General features: G+C 36.0%; 1 protein-coding gene across 1 annotated transcript in view; it reads right to left on the minus strand.

Moving 5' to 3' along the window:
- Positions 1–2,475: 2,475 nt before the first annotated feature.
- LOC126979987 (LIM domain transcription factor LMO4) overlaps positions 2,476–23,989 on the minus strand; it is a 154,163-nt gene continuing 132,649 nt past the window's right edge. Inside the window, exon 5 of the mRNA XM_050829602.1 lies at positions 2,476–6,207. The gene's annotated coding sequence lies outside the window, so the exon portion shown is untranslated. The remainder of the gene's footprint in view (positions 6,208–23,989) is intronic.

Here is a 23,989-nt window from a genome sequence, read left to right on the forward strand (position 1 = left end):
AATGCCAAAATACCGAGATACCTGAGATTGATTACTTCCCGTTTGCAACATCCCTACAGCTCTTTGCATTTCGTTTGCCACCAAATGACGTCGCTCCATGACGTAAAGAATATTAACTTTATTTAAATGGTTGGTAAAATTATAAAATTAAAACTACGAAAAAAACGTAGCAATAAAAACGCACTTAAATTCAAACAAATTCCCTTTATTTTCTGTCCATTTTATTTTATGAAAAAAACATAATCAAAAATTTTTTTTTACAACCAGCCAGTATGTCATCAATAACAAAAAAGTTTACATACCTATGCACTTTGAGTGAATAAAGACTAAGAAATTAATTAATATAAATTGTAAATTTGTAATATCATCCATGTTGCTTAGACTTTTTTGATATGTGTATTTTGTTTATTTTTAATTGTAACAGCATTTATGGCCAAACTAAGTATACACATTGAACTTTTCACTAAATCCATTCAATTTTCTTTGATTAACGCGAGTGTTTCACATTTAAATAAAACACTTTTAAAGGATTAAGGCGCGTCCCCCTGAAAACGAGATCTGGAAAGGTCTTGAAACGGGTTAACTAAAATAATAATAAAAATATAACTTTTACGAAAATTTCTAATGAAAAAACACAATTACAATCACACGCGTTTTAATCCTATAAAATGTTTTATTTAAATCATTTCAGTTTCACTTATAAGATATACACAGTACTAATGTTGCACAGTAGGTACGTTAGCTATACTGCTATAAGCATTTCGGTGAAGCAAACGAACGAACCAAACAGTGTCTAACTACATATTTTTATATTTATTTTTTTTAATTATCTATTTATCGCGTGTGCCAATCATGAACATGTCGGTGACGCGAACCCCATAAGATTTTCCCCTATCAAAAAGTACCCAACGCGGCTAAAAAAGTTTACACTGAAAAAATTGTTGTTGAACTGTGAACCAAAATTATTGTTAGCGCCTGCAGTATATTGTTAGCAAAAGTGTAATATTGCGCCAAGTAACATTGCTCTACATCATTTTATTTTCTTAAATTTTTTCATCAAGGGGTGACAGGGAACCAAGAAAACATCTAATCGGTCTTAAGCACACAGAGAACTTTAAATTTGTTTTCGAAGTGATAAATAACTTCTTATGGGGGTGAACCGCTTCGTAAAGTAATGCGTTACGACTCCAGTCTCCAGTCTGTCTGGATTTCCTTTCTCTCATGCATACGACAGCGGTAGGCAGGCTGCTGAATCTTATTCATTTATAATTTATTAAATATATGTGGCTTCTGTAATAGCACAAGCTATGTCTAGTTTGAGGCTAGATCATTTGCGTAAAATGCGTCATTTAGTTAATAAGTTAGCTAGGGTTAAGGGCTCTTTCATGGGTCTTGGTATTCAATTTTACTTTTAATAAAATACCAGACAGTATACCTACTAGGACTCACTGAACACAAACTTTGACAAAGAAGGCTTTCTTTAGTATAGTATACTATAGAAAGCGTTCTTTGTCTATACATACTAATATACGTATATAGATTATACAGAGGATAATGATGCATGGTTCATGTCTCGTTCTGCGAAGGCCACCTAAAATTGTATAACATTATATTAAAAGGCTAAGTTTTTATTATATGAATTAAAGTCACACTAGCGCTAACAGCGCATCTTTTAATTGTAGTTTCTTATCAGTTCTTCTCTCCATGTCAAAACCACTTTAAGAACTGCTGCAACATGTTATATTATTGTCATTCCCTCTCCAGGGAAGTACGCAATCATCAGATTACGAGTACAGGGTACAACTTTAAGTCCGACAGCACTCATCAGTTGGATTCCCGCCATGTGTTATTCACAATATCGTAGGACAACCACACACGCCTTACTTGTAAGTAATTATAGTAGACTTAATATCTTAGTGATCGGACAGCCTGGGACTAAAGTATAATTATTTTATATCAATTCATTATATATCATTATCATTCTCTCAAAGCGCCATTTGTTTCCAAAGCGGTGGTAGAGTTTGAACCAACTCAAGATCATGTTTCATTTGATTAAAATGTTTCACTGCTGTACCCATTTGCAAGTATAAGGTATGTTGTTATTCATTTTTCTGGCAGAACTATTAACAACAAAACTCAAAACGTTACAATTAAATCTTCAAAAACAAAGCAGCGATAGCACGAAAATATTACATGGATGATGGTAACGGTAAACAAACTGCCGTACTGACGCAACAGGACGAGCACGAGGGGGTGAAAGGAGAACGGGGAGGGGGCTTCACGTTACAACGACGTCCAGAGATAAGTGGCCGAGTAGTTATACATCTACTAGCGCAGTGTTTCCAGCACGATACAACATGGGTACCAACAAGTACAAGTACCAACAAGGCTGTCAAATTTCCTGTGATTCCTCTGGTATTGTAAAAGGCAATCACTTCCCCCATAAAAAATATATTGGTAAAAAAAACAACAAAATTAATTTACAAAATTTAATTTCTCCTGTCGCAATGACTTAGGTTAGAAAGATTCTTCTGTATGTTAAATGGTAACACTGTCTTCTACGTGAAATTTAATTAACAAGACTGATAACTGGCAAGGTTTAAACGCTAACACATTTAACAAATACGAAAAATGGCATTCAATTGAATAAAATATATCTATCTAATAACTTGAAGACTATTATTTAGAATGATTTTTGATTTAATTAAAATGTTGGCGTTTAAAATATCTTACGCGTTTTTAATACTTTTGTATTTTAAGTAGATTGGTTATCCTAAGATACACACTTTATATTATATACAGGGACATTCATTAAGTTGCAGTTAAGTAAAGGTATTGGCATCCAAGTTATTGCTACAAACTTTGTATTGCTTAACATACAAGATGCGTCTACTTATATCTATTCATTTATTCTATTATTTACAAATTTAAATGTTAATAAGTATTGAAATTTATGTAACAGACTGACATTTAGAAACGAAATAACAAATATATTCGAGAATATATACAATAGTATGATTGGAAATAACAGACGTGTGTTAAGTATTAATTGAATACAAAAAAGGTACATCTCATTGGCAAGATTTAGTTATTACATACAAAACTGTGTAAAATATTGAGTCATGTTTAGGAAATACACAAAAACAGGTAACAAACATTTTAATTATTAAGTGAGGTTATATTTAATGTTCATACATTAACGAGATTTATATTGAAATAGGACCAACGCTATTTATTTACAAAGTGTTTCCGTTTTTTGTGTGGAAATATAACACAAAAAATTCTTTAAAACAACCGAGATTCTATTTTGAATGGATCATGTCATATCTGGTTACTACGTCATAATCATTGAGGTAATATGTACAACGACCTACACAGAGAAGACATTCTGAACAAATTATAGGGGGCAAAAAAGCAGAAATGTGATTTCGCCGCAACAGCTTACCGAACAGAAACTGTACATTGCCTTACAAAGCTGGTCTACAAATATTTTTTTCTGAATACAGAACTTTTTTGCTTTATTGATTCAGTTATAGGATGCTCTACGAAACCCTTCCGTATTCGGAGGTTGTCGGTTACTCCCTGTATATATAATAGGTACATTTCCACCACATATGTACTAATCACGGTATCTCTGGAACCGTAGCCAGAGACTTGAAATTTGCTAGGAAAATTCCTTTCGTCAACTAGACGTCAGCTAAGAATGGATTTTACGATAATTCACTCGCAAGGGGGTTTGCGGGTAGTTCAATACAAAAACTCATTTTAATATACGTATAAAACATGGCCACATAGGATACATAGTATCACGTTATATGCAAACATAGTATCTTTGCTGCTTATAGAATACACGTGGACCACGTCGCGGGCACCCGTTATAAGTTAACCGACACAATATAATTAAAGTTTGCGTGTTTAAAATAAAATATGTTAAACTTACTGGTGTAATGTCCCTCATTGACTTATACACTATATATATATATATATAATCACAATACACACGGAGGCATATTTTCAAAAAAACTCTGCACTGAAATGCGTGTTATTTCTACAACCGCTCTTCACAGACTAAGAGAGTTGACTACAGGTGACCACAACTGGTGTTAAAAATCAAGGTGAAACGTCTTCTGTAGTACGTTGTACATAATATTAATTACCTCGATGGTTATAATCCCCGTAAAGTATATGAGCCCCGCATGAGTAATAGTAGTTTTTAATGTTCACAAAACAAATAAAATTGAAAACAAGATTTATTTATCACATAACACGTCATTTACACCGACAACTCGTGATTGAAGCACCAGAAGAAGTGCCAACAAACTAGCTTCGTGTATTTTTCAGTGATTTATATTACACAGTCTTCTTATACTTATATTTACGTCATTAGCTATCTAAGTTGGAGCAATCCATTCCGTTGTAGATATTATTCAAATATTGTTGATCTTTGTATGTCTCCAAGCAAGGACCTTAAGCTGTGTGCGAATCGAATACGCAGCTGCATGCATTGATATTGCATTGAGTTCCGTACGCTGGGTGCGATGTACACATGTCGGTCGACTTCTGGCCTGACACACCGCTCAAGATCCATACCAGGACCGATATTTATTTAAATGAACATCCGCAAAATAAATAACACGAAACAAATTAATCACGAGCAAGGCAAACAAATTGCGTTGGCAGATGTGAGTTTAACAAATATGAGGAAGTAATAGGTAGGGTAAGTCGTTAATAATTAGCGATATGTAATTATATCATTCAAAATTTACACGTTTATAATATTATTATCACTTTACACAGAAACAACACTCTTGTGTTTAACACATTTCTTAAATTCCTAATATTGAGAATTGAATGTTTAATAGCAGAGTAAATTTTACATAAATTGCGATTTCACAACCCAAATGAAACAACCGACATAGATTTACAAACATGTGACCGATAGAGTCAGCAAAATAAAATGTCAATCTTTCAAACCTCTACTACCCCCCCCCCCCCCGCCCTCCTAGAAATGCTATATGCATATTTAGAAATACTTGAACGAATGGAAAGAGATTTAAATTATTTATAACTAATTTAAAGACGCTCATATCAACTATTCGGGAGACTTGAAATGAGTACAAGAATCAATTATTGTTGTTCTTGTTCCGGAGAGCTATTTGACCTGATTCCTGCCGCCGAATTTCACCTTCGCACGACACGCCAAGGCACCTGGCAACATGGCGGTCCTCCACAGTGCGGTTTTCAAGGAATTTTCCTCCACGTATAACAAAGCTGTGGAATGAGCTTACTTGCTCGGTGTTTCCGGGAAGATACAACATGGGTACCTTAAAAAAAAGTGCGTCCATCTCCTCAAAAGGCCGGTAACGCTCCTGTATTTGTTGCAAGAGAATGAGGGCGGCGATGAATTACGTAAAACCAGGTGACCTGTTAGGTCGTTTGTCATCTTTTTCCTTAAAAAAATACAATTTACTTTGAAATTGCGTACAAGACCGAAAGCGGTCACCTGACATCATTTACCATTAAAATTGATAATACTAAGGGCTATCTTTCTTTGCATCGCTAATAATATTACGTATTTTTCGGAAGTGCTAAACGAATATAATCTTTATGATATTTTCATATTTCATTGGATTGTACATTGAAGGGGGCTAATCGGAGTATTCTATGGTAACACATCATGTAGAGATGACGTTGACAGGAGGCATCAAAATAAACACAGTAGCACTTTACAAACATTAATATACGATCTACATAAATACAAACAATTATTTGCGATGGAGGACAGTAGTTTCTGGTATGTTCTTTCCCACACGTTACAATTTTTTCCGAACGCACGATAAATACAGTAAATTAAAAGATGTTAAAGTTGATTATGATGGCCAAGATCGATGGTTGCTGACTCTACCGAGCTAACTATAAAGTTACATTCACACTGTTCGACTATCATCAATTACAATAAATTAACAATAAGGTAAGTCGACACCCGCGCTACTCGACTACAGTTCAATGTCTTTGCACAACACTTCACTGCGAGTTCTCGTTTGGGGGCAGTAATGGCTTGTACGTCATCGATAGGTCGAGCGCTGGCTCTGCACTGGGTCTGGTCACCACCGTCGCTTGGGGTCGAGGTGGTACAGTGTACGGGGACCAGGTAGCAGGCGGTTCAGGTTTGATATTCGTCGCTCTCAAGTACGAACAGGCCATCATCTGTAACAAATATTCAGTTATTATTTAATGTACTAAATATATCTATCAACAGGTTTTCCAGGGCTCAGACAGGGAAATGCAGTCGATACCAAACAGATCTTCCAGCTTCAGAAGAGAGCAATTAGTTCATTTATAAATAAAGAGAATAATTTATTCGCATCACAATTTATTCTTGATAGTGTAATATATGTATGTATGTTATTTTACCAAGAAGGCTTATTTTGCCGGACCAGTAGTGTGCACACATCATTATGTTTATGTTGTTCTCAACAAATAAAATTAACTCGGCTAAGTTAGTAAGTCTTTTGTTGGGCGATGTGTATGCTTTTACAACATGACCTCAGAAAATGTTCAAAACAAATGTAAGTAATACGAAATTTAATTTCAAAATAATTATTAAAAGATGTTTATGTTGTAAACCATATATTACCACAGATTGGGAATGGAGTAATCAAGCTATTTGAATTTGATTCTAACGAATTTTTTAAAAAAAAAGAAGCCCTCTTCGAAGAATAGTTTGTTGCGCCTGTTCTTCTCAGGTTTGCGGTACACATTTTCGAATGGGTGATAGGTTTTGACGTTCAATAAGTGTAATAATTCATAATAATGACATCTGAAAACGTACGGAAAGTGCGTGGTTAGGTCACTTTAGGTGATAAGATGGGCGACACAGCGATTCTGTAGTCCAAAACAAAAATAATCTAAACTATATGACTATTTCAGATTAATAAAAGTATTTTAAGTATCCTTACTTTAATTATCTTTTGTTTTTAATTTGATACTTTAGTACAATATTATAACAAATACATTAAGTAAATTATTGATCAGGGAAAGTAGATTTATTTAACAGAACACATAACAATAATTCACGAGGGCAATTTGGCACGTCAAAGATCTTTATGTATATCGTGAACGCAATCTCCGGAGTAGATCGGAGTGGGACACAGCCTACATAAATAATGAAATATGTGCGAGGTATTATGAGAGTCTAAAGAAATCGGAAGTGACCGAGTCTCTAATCACACTAATGGCCAATGTACAACCTTCATCGCTGGCTTCAGGCTGATACTTTGGGAAGTTGTGCAGCAGGTAAGCTTTGATTTCCATTTATAGGAAACACTCGGCAACTGTTAAGAGAATACATTACCCACCGATCGAATATTGCTTTGCCCAAAATCAATAAAAAACTAATCTGAAGACTAACTGAAAATTTTATCTCAATCGGTCCAGCCCTTTATAGATATTTAAAGTCAAAGTTAAATAAACTTTATTCAATTAGGCTTAAACTAAGCTGTTATGATTCGTCACTATAAATATTTCTTTTAAATTACTGAATTTACGATATATGTTCGGATAAAGTAGAGCTCAACGGCCACTCTTTTCAATTAAATAGAGTATTTTAAAATGGCTGTAATATACATAACAAATTAGTTTGTAAGGTGCTGCATCCAATATATGAATCGTGTTTAAATAATATAAATTATTTAATAAACAATTAACTATATAAATATAAATTATCTTACTTTGGTTGCACCAACCTATAGGTACGCTTGAATTCATTGTTTGTGTAAGGTCGTGATTGTTTTGTAACTATAATTAGTCCCATAAAAATATGTTCTGATGAATATATGGCTAAATGAGAGAACTCAAGTTGTTTATGGATACATTAATATAGATTAGTATTACATACAAACAATCAATTTGTATAACACCTCATTTATTCTCCACCAACGATAAGTATTTCACGGTTATCAATCAATTATTTCTTCCTAAGCATCCAAATTTCAAGGGTTGTAATGAAAATAGAACTCAATTGTAAACTTAACTGATGATAGAACCGGAAGGTGCCGTACCTTACTTACCAAAGTGCTTAAAATATTAATATGGTATACACATGGATGTATTCTCAATATTTTTATTATTTATTAAATATAAAAAGTATTACAAACATAATGAGGTATAATGTTATACTTTTTCAAATGATAACATCTTGGTTAATAATAGCTACTGGTTTCGTTAGATTTCGTGCGTAGAAAAATTTAGGCTCTAAGTTAGGGTGTAGATTCCCCTACATAGGATGGACGACTCGATTCGCAATTATACCTTAATTTATTTTCGCATGATAAATAAATTAAATTTAATAAAAATATCTTAATTTTACTACTACGATATACTTAACATCTTTTATATAAAATTCTCGTGTCACAATGTTAGTTACCTTACTCCTCCGAAACGGCTTTACTGATTTTTACCAAATTTTATATGCATAATCAGTAGGTCTGACAATCGGCTACTATCTATTTTTCATACCCCTAAGTGAAGGGTTGTTCACCCTTAACATTTTTTTTATTAATTTTTGGACAAAATTTTTGTTTTTATTTTTCTATAATGTGGCATTAAAAATACATACAACCCTAAATTTTTAACCTTTTATCACCAACTCCTTTTTTTTAATCACGATTTTTATTTTATTCTGATCCATCCACAGATCCGCAACAGGGTTGCAAGATGGTAATCGAATACAATAATTATTGTAGTACGATAAATTATTCAAATATGTATTTTGTAGGTCTAGGAATCGGTCGTCATCAATTTTAATTGTCAATACGACGTTTGCTGGGTCAGCTAGTGATAATATAATTTTAATTAAAAATAAGGTACATTTATCGTCATAATAAGTTACCCCTAGCTTACTTAGTCAGATTCATTAACCACTGGACATAGGGGCAAACATAAATATATATTTTATTACAACGAACTTTCAGCTCATGGTATTTGATTGCTGCCCTGCCCATTACGTACATTCGTCACCTTGAGACATGTGGAGTTGTGGTACCCATAATCTAGCCTAGTATCTTGTGCAAAGGAGCCTCCCACTGGTATAAAATATACAGAGAAAATTTATTTATAGATTTTAATACGATTAGTTTCAGCAACTTGCAATTATTAAAGAGGAATTCAAATTAATAGAACCAATTTAGTATAACAACGTTTTCATAGTTGATGCTGTGAACAAAGCGGGCCTCACAATTGGCAATAGTTCACTTCAATAGCGAGTGTTCTAACAATGATATTGTAACTTTAATATTTATTGCACTTGATGAACTCGGTTCAACCTCCTGCAGCTCTACTCACACACACCGCCCGCGCCGCTGTGCTCCTTTACGAATGAGTTTCTCCAACAAAATAACAGAGCCCATTTTCCTCGTGAGGGACCCCCTTACCTAGGGTTATGTCACATATTTTGAAAATTGTGCATTTAGTGTGTGTGACAGCTACGTCTTACGCTCGCGATACGTCAGTCACATTGTTTAAGTGTGCATGCGTTGCTGAAAATAGTGGCTAACAGTTCGGCGCTATTATTTCAAAGTGTCACATTCCTACTAGACGTATACATCATCTGATGTATTAAGCGACACCCACCCCGAGCCCAGGTCGTAACCATAATATTTTAAAGTACGTTACTAGATATTCATCACGACTTAAATTAAAATGGCCCATTGTTAGTGTAACCATACAAGTTAATGTAACAGTTGATAACTGCCAAAAAATAATTTTTGTTGAGTTTACCCTAATAAATATATTTTGACGTTTGAGTATCTATGTTGCATCAGTTGTGGTAAATGTGAAAAGAAAGAAACCTTTTGACATTCATAAGTGTCATTTGCTTGACCTACATGAATAAAGTGATTTAATGTATACTTCCAATTATAGGGTGAAAACAGAAGAAAATGTCATGAAGTTAATTTTTAAAGAATTGGTTGCTAGAGGATGATTTTAGCTGCTCTACCGTTGCTCAGGAGAAAATCTGAGAAAGAAGAAACGGAGCAATAAACTCACCCGCCTGGGTGAGTTTATTGGTTGGACCCCGGCTGCCACATATTTTAGATAATTCTGCAGTTGTGTAATAAGATTTACTGAATGGCTATTTTTGATAAAACCTTTGTAATTCTTCTACAATACATTCTTTTGCAAGACCTATCTTCCAAACAGTTATGAGTGCCACAGTAATGTCACACCGGCACCTTTCTCTGCTGCAAAGCAGTAACATTGTTGCAAGCACTGTTGTGTTTCAGTTTAAAGGCGCCATAGCTAATGAAATTACTGGGCTAATGAGACTTAATAATTATATCTCGATGTGACAAGTGCAATTGTAATACTACTAAGGTCGATATCTAGAGAGTGTACTTAGTCTTGGATTTTACTTACGAGAAACTTAGCTGAGTGTAAGCTTAGGTTATGATTTTTGATTTCGTTTCTATGGTCATTTTGGCCCAATGTAAAAGTAATGTTTCCGTTTTATAACAATGAGCTATGTTTTACGTAAGTAAAGTCTGAGCAAAGTAAAAGTACGCCTCATAAATGTCACCCTAACGGCCGTTCCCAATATATTATCTACAGATAGAGATAAATTACTACCTTCTACTGTCAGTAATTAGCTGTCAATAATCTGAAGCTGTCCCAATATACCCGATAAGTTATTCTTATCGCTTTATATTGGGACGCGAGAATTGCAATTTCCATACAAACTTTATATCGCTGGTAAGGTCTATAGGCTACGGCTATAAGGCTATACGTCGTCCCATTGACAGACAGTGTGCACGAATAAGGTGAGTTACCGTTGATAAGTTTATTGGGACAGAAATGTCAACGATAGTTACGATTTTTATCTCAAGTAAGAGATAGACTGAATATTGGGAACGGCCGTTAGAGTGTTGGGATGGCATACCATGTCTTACTCGTCTCTTTATCTTATCTTTTTAATTTAATAAAGGGAAGTCTTCCATTGAACAACACAAATATTCACGTCAATATTTCCGAACAAAACAACGCTATTTGGTTAATTAACTGGTCCCTACTGCGCCTACGTTCAGTGCATAATTAAACCCTCCACGTAAACGGTCCGGTTAATATGTTCAAGCGTCGCTTTTGCTTTAGGAGACCTAAACTCTCCTATGAGAATAAACAATCGCTGCGGACGGCTCGTCCAGAGCTTCGCCTCACAAATGAATTAGTGGTGTGCCGCCGCAACACCCCCCCCCCCCCTCCCTACTTACGTGGGGGGTGGGGCGGGTCATGTTGCGATTAAAATATAATTAGCCGCTCGGCAATTGTTTCGCCATCGAGCCAGGTGGCGAGCCGCTAGCTAAATTAAATAGCCGTATACAGTTTCCAATTACGGTTCCCGCGGCCGAAGAACGATCCTTGTCCATAACAGGAGCCCTGAACAATACGAGGAGCTTGCAGCTTATTATTAATAACGCGCACAGGAAGTAGAAGTGGCGTGTGATTGATACAGTGGCGACTGGTGGTACACGTGTAACGCGATATTAATTACGATCCGAGCTACGACACGATAAATCACACTCGGCTAGTACTTTCGGCAATAATGAATTCAAACGGGCTGCGATAATTGCGTACCTAATTACGAGCGGCGGTTTCATTTATCAATGTCGGATTATGAATTACGAATGACGTTAATTAAACATGCGTAGTGGTCGGGTAGTGTGGCCACCGCAGGCCCTCTGGCGACTGGCAACTAAACAATTAGGTTTAGAACTACGGGCGCTATTGCTTTGGAAACTTGTCAGAACTTATGGGCCATTCTATGTGGAAACAGCGCTTGATACATTTGAAATAATTTACAACTTTTATAACGAGAGAGAAATGTAATACGCCTTTGAAGGTTCACCAACAATATTATTTCACCAATTTTATCAGATCATCCAACAAGCTGTATATTAATCTCATTAATATTTAATAAATAACCATAATTCGCTAACTGGTCATAGACTACAAAAATATAGAGAGTGACAAAGCTATATTTTTTATTCATTCTTTCAGTAATTATTTGTGTTAAAACTGTGTTACAAGGGACAAAAGTGATGGTTTGTGAGTCGAGGACGATATTTTGGATCCTAAACGTAGTGAGAAATTTAATATACGCCGCCCGAGAACAAAATATTTCGGCCCCGAGTGTGACTCACAATTTGTCATCGCTCACTATGAGAAAAAAGAAAGATGGATGCACACTGCACATGACTTTTTCAGCGTATTGCCGACAAAATGTAACCAGGCAGTAGCTACGTCATACGTTATAGGTTTGTCCTCTTTTGTTACATATTAATAAGCAGGAAATCTGACCAATCAGACGGGAGAGAGCTCAGTTCCCATTAGAACAAAATTGAATTTTGTTCCCGCTGTTCTCTGACAATGACTAAATACAATTGTTGTTTTTCGTAAAGTATGGTAAAACATACTTTAGTTATCTCTTATGTATGTAATGATAACTTATATGTGATTTGAAACACGATGAAAAGAAAACTAATAAGAGTAATATATGCATAGTGTCGTATTACGAATTGTACCTTCTTATAAATAAAGTTTACACATTATTATAACTATTTATGTAAATATAACCTGTTGTTTGTTCGTAATTACGTAAAACCATTTCGCAGATCATCTGAACAAATATAAACAATCATGTAATGCATATGCAAACTAAGAAATTAGTTTGTCAAGTAAATATTTAATGATACCTTCGACCCACTTTGTACGGTATCCATTTGATATTATTATTAGCTATAGGTTTGACTATACACAATTTAAATAACAGGACTATTTGTTTTATAAAGAGGAAGAGTGACGAGAGCTCATGTTAGTTAGTGTACGTCCTGGGGTGCTACAGCTACCTCCTCGTGTGCTAAAGGGCCTTCAGCCTTGGGACCAAATCGTAAGCCTGGGCCTACCCCAGAATTGAAAGCGCTAAGTCTACGACTGTGGAGGTCAAAGTGATCATTGGTTTCAAGAGGGTCAGCTTCACATTTCAGAGCGGACCTACAAACACTTTTGCGGAACAGTTGGTTCCGCAGAGGGTGGATCTGGGTCGGATCTGGCCCGGGTAGGGGTATAGAACGCTCCGGGCACCTCCGGAGTTGGTACGCCCACTAAATCTATTCTAGCCCTGACAGAGGCTCCAAATGCTCTAAGAACATCTGCAATTGGAGCCACGGCTTCTCTGTCAGATGCACATATAACTAAACCGCAGGCCTGACGTCCTCGCGGTGAAAAACCGCACAAAAGGACGATTAGACCTGCAAAAGGCAAAAAGCCCTAAGATAAAAACCAAAAGGCAAAATGGATCCTCCAAGCTAACCTCCACCATGATGTAGCTGCCAATGCAGTAATGCAGCACTGTCTTGGAGAAGGAACAGCAGACCTCGCCCTCATTCAGAAGCTTGGGTTGCTGGCACTTCCATCCTAGCCTGTGGTTGAATATGCGCGGAAACACAAGGCCGAACTACTGGTTGGGTGCGATGCCAACGCTCACAACTCCGCATGGGAGAGCACAAACATCAATACCAGAGGATAGATTCTAAATGATTTCCTTAACACTAACCATCTTGACCTTCTGTACATAGGTTCTACTCCTACCTTTGTAACCAGAGCAAGGCAGGTCGTTTTGGACATACATAACCTTCGCTACGGAAAATCTTGCCAGACATATCCTGAAACCTTCCAAGTAATGAAAACTCCATGTCCGACCACAACCACATAACTTTTTCTTTAGCAGCAACTCTTGACTGCCGAACCATAACTGAAGTCATTTCTAGTACTACTACTAATACCTCTTCGGAAACAAATGGCGCTCTGAGAGAGAAGAAGCGGCGCAAGATTCTTTATTTTTGCGCTCTTTTTAATAAAATTTACAATAATGTACTGTCATTGTAATTGCTATAAAATAATCATAAACAAGTCCCAGGCTATTACGACAGAGCCATTTATTTATTAAAACATTTAAATTTATTTACAGATAAAGCCTGAACAGTGGCTGGGACTGTATTATAAAAGTGTATAAATTTACCGTTAAAGCTATTATGTATCTTATGAAGCCTACTAGAATAAGACACAAGCAATCCCTTATTTCTAGTGTTATAATAATGATAATCAATATTAAGAGCAAAATGGTTACGATTTTTATGCACGAGTATTAAATTTTCATAAATGTTGTGACAATGAACAGTCATAATATTTATGTCTTTAAATTTTTATTTGACAAGTGGGTATGAAACTTTTGGAAATGTAAATTAGCTGACTTTCAGATAAATGAAAGCTTAAAACTTTAATATTAAGTATTTCATAGCCATTATTGACAACCCACAAAATACAGCATGGCTCAATAAAAATAAATGAGCCCTTTACCCTGAACGATGGAGTACAGGATATATTTAAGATCAATGTGCTTCTCGGACAAGGACAAGGCCTCTCCTATCACCTCCCACCCTATCTATGGCTGAATAAGTTCTCTTCAAAATGTTAATACTGAATGAGTTATTATTACTAAATAGTAAAAACAGAACATTTTAAAATAAATGTTATGAGATTCTCAATTTTGCATAAAACGGTGTTATGTTTCAGTCATTAGTCGGTAAATCTCCAGTCCATGCGGGGTCCATCCAAGCTCTGAACTATGAACTTCGCTAATTGTATGACCCACAATATCTCAAGAATACGTTACGAGCCTTGGGCGAAACCTTTTAATTCAATACATAAATTTTCATTTCAAAACTATTTTAATTAATCTACAAGTATTTATAATTAATACTTCTAATAAATTATTATTATAACGATCCATGCAAAAATATTACAATAATAATAATAATAATAATAAACTTTATTAGCAACATATTAAGTTCACCTGCTAAATATATGTCAAAATTTTTATAATAAAAAAGGAATCTTTACAAAATAAGTAACTTCAACATATGTATTAAACGATAACAAAGAAAAATATATAAAACAGACCTATTGATAGTAAAAAAAGAATGATGACATTAAGGAGCAGTTCTATCACTTTATTGGTGTCAATATTAAAGTACATAGTACAAATTATGAAGACGTGTGCTATTGATATCTAGCTTGTTCTTATCGCTTGGTATCAAAACTATAGTCTGAACATTATGTCACTGTCATAATTTAACAGAACAATAAACAATAATAGATTGTAATATTTTCTACGCCATATACTTACAATATAAACTATCTGACAGCCCGATAACGCGTCACCAATTTTGATTTGTCAATGTGTGCGTTACTATTTCTTTAATATTCACAATACTAAGTTGCTGACTGTTTACGACTTCGCAATCAAAATCTGTTACAGTAACAATAAATTCACAAAACTTTTACCTACGCTGCATCTAGGTTCTTCTCTCTCACGGTTCGTTTATCCATTCGCTAGTATATTGTAACCCTATGTTCCTGGCCACTGCGATAAATGGACACAATATAATATTATAGAGGTAAATACAGTTTATTTAGGAGTATGTCGGATCAGATGGAAACCCAAGTGGGAGATGATCGAGTAAACGACATTGTATCGTAACAAGTAACATTGGATATTGGTCCCCATCCCCACTCCCCACTATTGAGTCAGTAACTCGCGAGACAATGCAGTAGGTACCGCCTAAATAATTTAATAGTAGTGAGCCCCGTTTAAACAATCGACGGTTATTGGATTGTTTACGAAATGCTACACCAATTAGATGAATATTTGAATAATTGAAACTGAATTGTTGTTGAATAATTTATTGGCAGCCTTTGTACTGATAAACAATTGTATTCAATTATCTTGACTTTTACATACCTACACTTATAATATAAATATCTTAATATTTATAATTTTAATCTTTACATTAGGTAAATTAGCAGAGTAGTAGGGTAGAGGTAAAGAAAATATTAAAAAACTTTTTTTAAAGAACATTAAGGCAGGCTTTCATCATATTAGTTGTTATAATTAAGGTTTAAGTCAAATCTAACGTTAACAGTAACACTGACTTTAATATAGACTGCGGAATGTGTAACACCATCGTATTCGTTAGCAACTATGCTAACTTTAACAGCTATAAAGTTAAAAAGTGAAATATCTAGTCAATATCGAATATTTATTTGAAACTTTTGACAGGTCGCTATTTAGCTATTTAACATTAACAGTAGCTGTAACGAAGTCATCTAAAAATTGTTAAATGGTGCAACACATTTTATGCTTATCCGGTACTTTAACATGTTTGTTATTGCTACAGTTAGCTGATGAAACCTAGCCTAAATATTAGTTAGACGGTAGCGTACGATAAGAAAGCAGTGATAGTGGAGCTATCTATTGTGGGGAGGGAGGTGGTAGGTGGTAGGTGGGAGGTGGTAGGTGGTGGCGTGTCGCGCGGCAGTTAGTCGCGTGTCGTGCGCGCGCGCTCATTTGTTATTCATGGCGCTGCAACACGCGAATCTAGAGCCGCAACCCTCCTCCATTTATCATTGCTCGTCTTCGGGCTACCATCTGATACATATTACATTCATACCTTCAACTGGGACTCTTACTGTTTCATGTGACAAATTACGAATTAATGTATACATATTACGAATTGATAAGTGCTCATTTTAAGACTATTTGAATAAAGTTTATTTGTCTTTGATACCACAGATATTATGTATAATATGTGAATTTTTGTACAAAATAAATTCGTAGAAAGTAATTATTGTGTTGATTTTTTTAAAGAAAAGGTAATTACTGTTAAAACAATTTAAAAAAAAAATAGGCTGATTTTTATCCCTAATTTTTACAAAAGATTTTAATTGTTTATCAACTTTCTAATGGAACAAAAAACATATTTCAATGTTATTACGGTAAGGTATTGCAAAATAATAACTAATTGTAATTATAAAATGGCATAATCTAATATATAAAATTCTCATGTCGCGGTGTTTCTAGTTAAACTCCTTCGAAACGGCTTGACCGATTCTCATGAAATTTTGAGTGCATATTGGGTAGGTCTGAGAATCGGACAACATCTATTTTTGATCCCCCTAAATGTTAAGGGTGGTCCACGCTAAATTTGTTTATTTAATTTTTTGACATTTTTTTAAATTGATTTGATTATGAGTCAGCATTAAAAAATACACACAACTTCAAATTTTTACCAATCTAAGATCAACAGTTACTTTTGTATCGCGATTTTAATATCGGCAATACAACGTTTGCTGGGTCAGCTAGTATTCTATAAAATAAATGACAAAACACATCTTTTTTATGTAAAATGCAACCACAGGCATAAATAGTATTAGGTATACCATCGTCTGGCACCCATAGTTCAGACTTTGCCTAGATGGCAAGATCTTAACGCAAAAGTTTTTCATTTATTAAAAAAAATTGTAAGTTAATATTTGGTAAAAAAAATATATTAAAAATACAAATGTACATTTGGCGGTCTGTATTTCAAAGTAAACATCAATCAGCCATAATTTACAATAACAAGTTACATGAAAGGCGCGGCTCCAGTTACGGTATTAATAATATTGTACGTGCGGCGGCCACGGACGCTCGTTATAGCGAGCCAGCCGGTCAGCGCTGCGGAAAATTCGGCCGAAACTGACGCGCGTGAAAATTTAATGAACGGCCGGCTGCTAGTGGACTAAAAGGTAAAGTGCACCCTCTTGGTATGGTCGGGCCACGAGACGGAACGCGGGCCACTGTGTTCATGAGCTCTACTAGCGCCGCGCCCAACTATCATTATTAATAAAACAACTTAATTTACGCTCAATATTTTTAGAATATTTATTTATTTAAGCAAACTTTATTACTTTTAATGAAATATTTGATATTATTGGATGTGGCATGATTCATATATTGGATGCAGCACCTTACAAATTAATTAGTTATGTATGTTACAACCATTGTAGAACTCTTTATCTTCTTTATTACTCTATTTGATTGGAAAGAGTGGCCGTTGAGTCTCTTGTATGTTCTTCTCACGAGCTCTACTTTTTCCGAACATGTGGAAGGTTCAGTAATTTAAAATAAATATTTATTGTGACGATTCTAAAGCGCTTAGTTTAGGCCTTAATGAATAAAGTTTATTTTGAAACTTTACAGTATTCCATTTTACAAAGTTTGACAGGTTAAGTTTTAATCAATTATTAACGTTAATAATAATATTATGAAGATTGTTTTAGCTATTATAGTGATCATATAAAAAAATAAGAGGTCGTACATTAAAACACTTTTAATTGTAACTGTGTTTTTTGCTTTTCAGTCCCTGAAAAAGTCCTCTGAAAAGGTCACGAAACGTCGGGTTAGCTAAAATAATAATAAAAATATTGCAATATCAATTTTTAAAAAAATGTCAATTACCTGCGTGTTAATATATTAAAAAGTGTTTTATTTAAAACTTTTGTTATTTCATGTGCGATTATCGTATTTGCTCAATAAAATCTATCCAATATCCAACTTCGGAGTGCTGCAGCAACATAGCCGTGGAAACACTTCCTGAACGGAACAAGTTTCGTATCCGAACCATTTTAAAACTCTTACAGCCACTATTAGGGATAATAGAATCTGTCTAGCCCGAGCGATGAGTCAAGAGATAATGTGCTCAAGTAGAATGATCTAAGTTGGAGTTTTATTAGCGTTGTTTGCGAGGAATCATCGAGGTTTGTGAAAGATTTTGTTAGGCAGTAACGAGTATCGTTAATTATGTATAGGTGCGTCGAAGTTTCAATTGGTGACGCTTGTCACAAGCCCTTGTGAACGAGGTCAAGGATCCGCGACTCTCAATGTTGAAGGGCTGCCAAATTAATGAGACACTCCTTTGTAATAAAGATATAACAAGAGCTGTGCACGTGAAGCCACCGACTTCTTATCATTAAGAACGTCAACAAGACTTCGGGCAAGTCGTTATCTCTACTCGTTTTGAATTGGCAACATTGTTCAGTTATCTAGTATTTAAAAGACAAATCGAATATTTCCTTAAATAATATTAAAATTAGTAGAAAACCACCAAACCCTAAAGCACCAAAAGAAGTAGGTATAAAGATACCTACTTCTTTTGGTGCTTTAGGGAAAGGTATCAGATTGAATTTTATGATGAGCGAGCACACACCGTCACGCAAATTCGACTTCCTGCAGACATTAGCTGGTCAACTATTTGTAATTGTAACATACTTCAGCTATCATAAATCTCTTGTAACCATTTTTCTATTGAATCATAACCAATTGACATCTATTAAATAAATTTCAAAATAATGTATTTAATTTGAAAAAGCTTGCTAACGAAACCGTGCAAATATTGTTGCAATTATCAGTTTTTTTTTAAATAATGATTGGTTTCGTAAGTAATCCTTGTAAAGACAGACATACACCATTGCGGACTTTTTCTTTAAAAAAAACCTACAAAATATTGTTTTTTTTTTGTAATGTCTCAAAGTAACGATGAAAGTACCTTCGTTACAATCGTCGTCAGATTTCAATCATTATATACACAATATCTTAACATATTATATGTACACGTAAACCTCCCTCGTCAATTATTCAATCATTTAATGAAATCCGCTTTAAAATCAGCTTAGTTTTTTTTCAGTTTATCGCAAACAGACAGACAGATGCGGTGGGGGCCTTATTTTTATAATATGTAGTTATACGTAAATAACAATGTAATACAAATTTTCTGTCTAAAACTGACATCTATAGAGCGTACCTAAACTTTGCTCAAACTCTACTTACGTACAACTTAACCTATCTTATTAATGAACGCAATAAGCGTAACTGCAAGTTTAAAATTATTTATCTCTGTCATGTAATTCTGTGTGTGACAAAAAGTTTTAAATTACAAATAACTTTACTTATTAATAAGTAGAGCGGGTGTAACTTAGCATATTCTTTGATTTCATTTTTATACTCATTTAACAGCTTAAATTATACTGAGCAGCTAAAACAGCCCAATGCAATAGTCACGTTCGCGTTTTATCACACTCAGCTAAGTTTTACGTAAGTAAAGTGTAAGTAAGCTGTATAAATCTCAGGCTAAGTATATTCCATGAAAGTTCAACTATCCTGATAAATAATTTTCCCACGTTGATGAAAAGTTGCGACGGTTAGTTGCTATTGGAAAAGTGCGGGTAGATTAATATAGCAGCTTGTGGCCTGGGGTTTCTAAGTCGCAGCTAATTGGATGATCCGCGGACCGGCAGCCAATTAGCACTGTTGAGATTCGTTTTAATCGAGCGCCCGTCACCGCGCCACAGATTAAACCTTACAGTTTCACTTTCTTTATACTGGTTATATGACATACTTTGGAACCGGTACTATTTGCTTTGTATTTCAATACACTGTGTTTACACTTGAAATATATTTTAAGAGGTTTTACTCTTAGATCATTTATACGTATAGATATATTATGACAGCTGAATTTGAATTGAAACCAAGGGGGAAGGCCTGGCAGTTGGTCTGGATATAGCGAAGGCCTTTGATCGTGTATGGCACAAGGCGCTCCTCGCAAAACTTCCATCATTTGGGTTTCCCGAGAGCTTATGCAAGTGGACCACCAGCTTCCTCACTGGGCGCAGCATACAGGTCGTTATCGACGGTTATTGCTCGAATCCCAAGCCCGTGAACGCTGGAGTGCCCCAAGGCTGTGTGCTATCTCCCACGCTGTTTCTTCTGCATATCAATGATATCTTGGACACCGCCAACATGCATTGCTATGCAGACGACAGCACTGGTGATGCCGTATACACGGGCCATGCAGGTCACTCTCGGGAAAACGTCGACCAGTGCCGGGAGAAACTTGTGTCTTCTATCGAGTCCTCTCTCGAGAAGGTCGCGGAATGGGGTAAGTTGAACCTTGTCCAATTTAACCACCAGAAGACTCAAGTTTGCGCGTTTACCACTAAAAAAACCCCATTTGCCGTATCACCGCTCTTCGAGAACACTTCCCTTAAAGCCTCGCCTAGTATCGGAATATTGGGTCTCGAAATCTCGAGCAATTGCCAATTCCGTGGCCATCTGGAGGGCAAAGCCAAACTGGCTTCAAAGAAACTGGGCGTCATAAATAGAGCACGGCAATACTTCAAACCGGCCCACATTCTAGCGCTCTACAAAGCGCAGGTCCGGCCTCACATGGAGTATTGCTGTCATCTCTGGTCTGGCGCACCCCAGTATCAGCTCGATCCATTTGACCGCGTGCAACGCAGAGCAGCTCGAATCGTCGGGGACCCAGTACTCTGTGAACGGCTGGATCACTTGGCGTTGCGTAGAGACGTCGCTTCATTGTGTGTCTTCTACCGCATTTATCATGGGGAGTGTTCAGAAGAGCTGTTCAACCTGATTCCTGCCGCCGAATTTCACCACGCCACAAGTTACGATATCATCCCCACCATCTGGATGTGTGGCGGTCCTCCACAGTGCGGTTTTCAAGGAGCTTTCTTCCTCGTACCACGAAGCTGTGGAATGAGCTTCCTTGGGCGGTGTTTCCGGGACGATACGACATGGGTACCTTCAAGAAAAGCGTGTACACCTTCCTTAAAGGCCGGCAACGCTCTTGTGATTCCTCTGGTGTTGCAGGAGAGTGTGGGCGGCGGTGATCACTTAACACCAGGTGACCCGTATGCTGGTTTGTCCTCCTATTCCATAAAAAAAAAAAAAAGCTGTGAAAGCGTCGAAAAAAATTGAGTTTAGAACTAACCTCCATTTTGAGCAATTCACACACACTAACACAAAATGTCACAATATTGGACAAGAATTGCAAGAGACAGGAACAAGTGGAAATCAATGGAGGAGGCTTTTACCGCTAAAGGCGGTCCTTATGTCGAAATAATTAACTAATTATACTAACAAAATTTATATTTTTTATTTAAAATAGTGAAATACTAACACATACTTACAAATACAATTTATAAATATTTTTTTTTAATGTATAGATGTAAGGAAATATAGCTATTAATAAAATAAATAAAAAATAAATAAACACAAAATGTCATACAAAAATCGCGAGTGTAAGACGTAGCTAGGTCACGCACACCAAACGTATACGTACACCAATACGTCGAATTTTGATTGAAATCGGTGTAGTTATATAGCATACTATATTTCATTGCTGAATTGACTTGAATACCGAACTTTCACGAATATAACTAACAGTTCTAAAATATTTTGTAGTAGTTGTTATATTTATTATTTTTACAAATCAAAAGTTGTTACTAAAAATTATAAATAGACGTTGGAATATTTAGTTTGTATTATCTTTTAATTAATCTATAAATTAAAAATTATTTTAACCTTTAAATACGACTCATCCGCCCTGTTCACCCACGGGTAAGGAATTCGAACTGGATCCTCTCGGGCTACGTCCCAGCACTCTTACCAACTAAGTCCAAGCCAAAGTGAGGGGTATAACTTTAAAACAAATCAAATTTTCAAATATCTGTTTCGATGTTTGAATGAACAACAGTTGTCAGTGAACACAATAATCAAAAAGCAAGCCAATTCCATCATAAAATATTGCAAGGATAGTGAACCAAACACAAACATTCAATACAGTTAGACAAGCTCTTCATAATGCTCACAAGATTACATTCGACGCGCGCCATACATACTCGTACAGCGAATGCATTCAATCGGGCCGCACGAAGCAGCCGTATTCGTCTATTAACGTGCCCGTTTACAAAGCATCCATCCGATGTGAGCGGCGCGAGAGAGACGACAAGAGAAACCACTTCCGCGATGAGATGACGCACTTCCTGTGATTGACAACCCGCCGCCGCCCGGGCTCGCTATATATCCTTTTTTCAGAGTAGTTGACAATACACCTAAGTGATAATTCTTTTACATTACACAGAGTCCGGCTTGTTATTAGATACGTTGTATTTTACCGTGGTTTTAATTAATTATAACATACATCCCAATACTGCTATATATATTGAGTAAACAATTATTTTATGTTCCACCACATGTAATTCAAATTAAAACTGTACCGCTCTGTTTGTATATACGCTAGTATATTGTTAGTCTATTTACAGAGTATATCTTAAAGTATAATTCTAAACAAAATTAATTTCTACTTTATTACTTATTTTTAAACTAAAATCTTAAAGGAAGAATTAGTTCGTTTTCAAACTGAATTACGTGTTATTTCGTGTGCAACGAGAGCCGTTAAGAGTATGTTTTGAAACTAATTCTCTGTCGTAATAGCCGGCTGGCCCGATAGCGAGCGAGCGTTTACAATGTTTTTGGCTGCTCGTATTTTTTGGCTGGTTTTACGGTCGGGGAATATGAAAAGTTTTGAGAGGCTCTCGCGGCGAGAGGCGTAAAGGCGGTTTACGACGCGTCTTCAACTAGACCGCGCCACATGTTCTCGTGTTCCGCTGAAATATCCCGCGGGATGGCCACATTACACGTTCTATGATGTGACCATGAACATTTTAAACGACGCAACTCAAAGTAAAAGATCCGACCGAACGAATCGCCCAAGCTTTTTCCGTTCCTTTTCTAGTTGCTAAATTTAGTAGCGAAACAGCTGCAGGAATTTTCTCTTAATTGCGACCGCATCTTATAAATTCGCAATTAAATTTTGGGTACGAGTGCCAATAACACGAATTCCTAGATTCGGTCCAATAAAGGACGCCGTGCAGCCGCGCTAGGAGGCCATAAACGAACGAATTATCCATGTAAGGCGGGATAGCCGTTGCACAATTAATTGTTTCATTTTGGGAAACAATTCCCGCTCCTCATTCAATTAAGAGCGGCGAGCGGGTGGGGGGAGAGCGTGTGGGGGGAAGGGTTCCACGCTCATGAGACGGACGTATTAATAGCGCCTGCAATATTGATATACTCGTATCGTACGGGCCACGGGCCGCCAGTACCGCCTCGAATACGATATTGTTTGTTAGCGAATTCGATTTGTGTCGATCATAAATCTTGCGCCTTATGTCGAACTCCAACTTGATTGAATTCTCA

This window comes from Leptidea sinapis, chromosome 4 (assembly GCF_905404315.1).
Source record: "Leptidea sinapis chromosome 4, ilLepSina1.1, whole genome shotgun sequence".
In the NCBI taxonomy this organism is placed as follows: Eukaryota; Metazoa; Arthropoda; class Insecta; order Lepidoptera; family Pieridae; genus Leptidea; species Leptidea sinapis.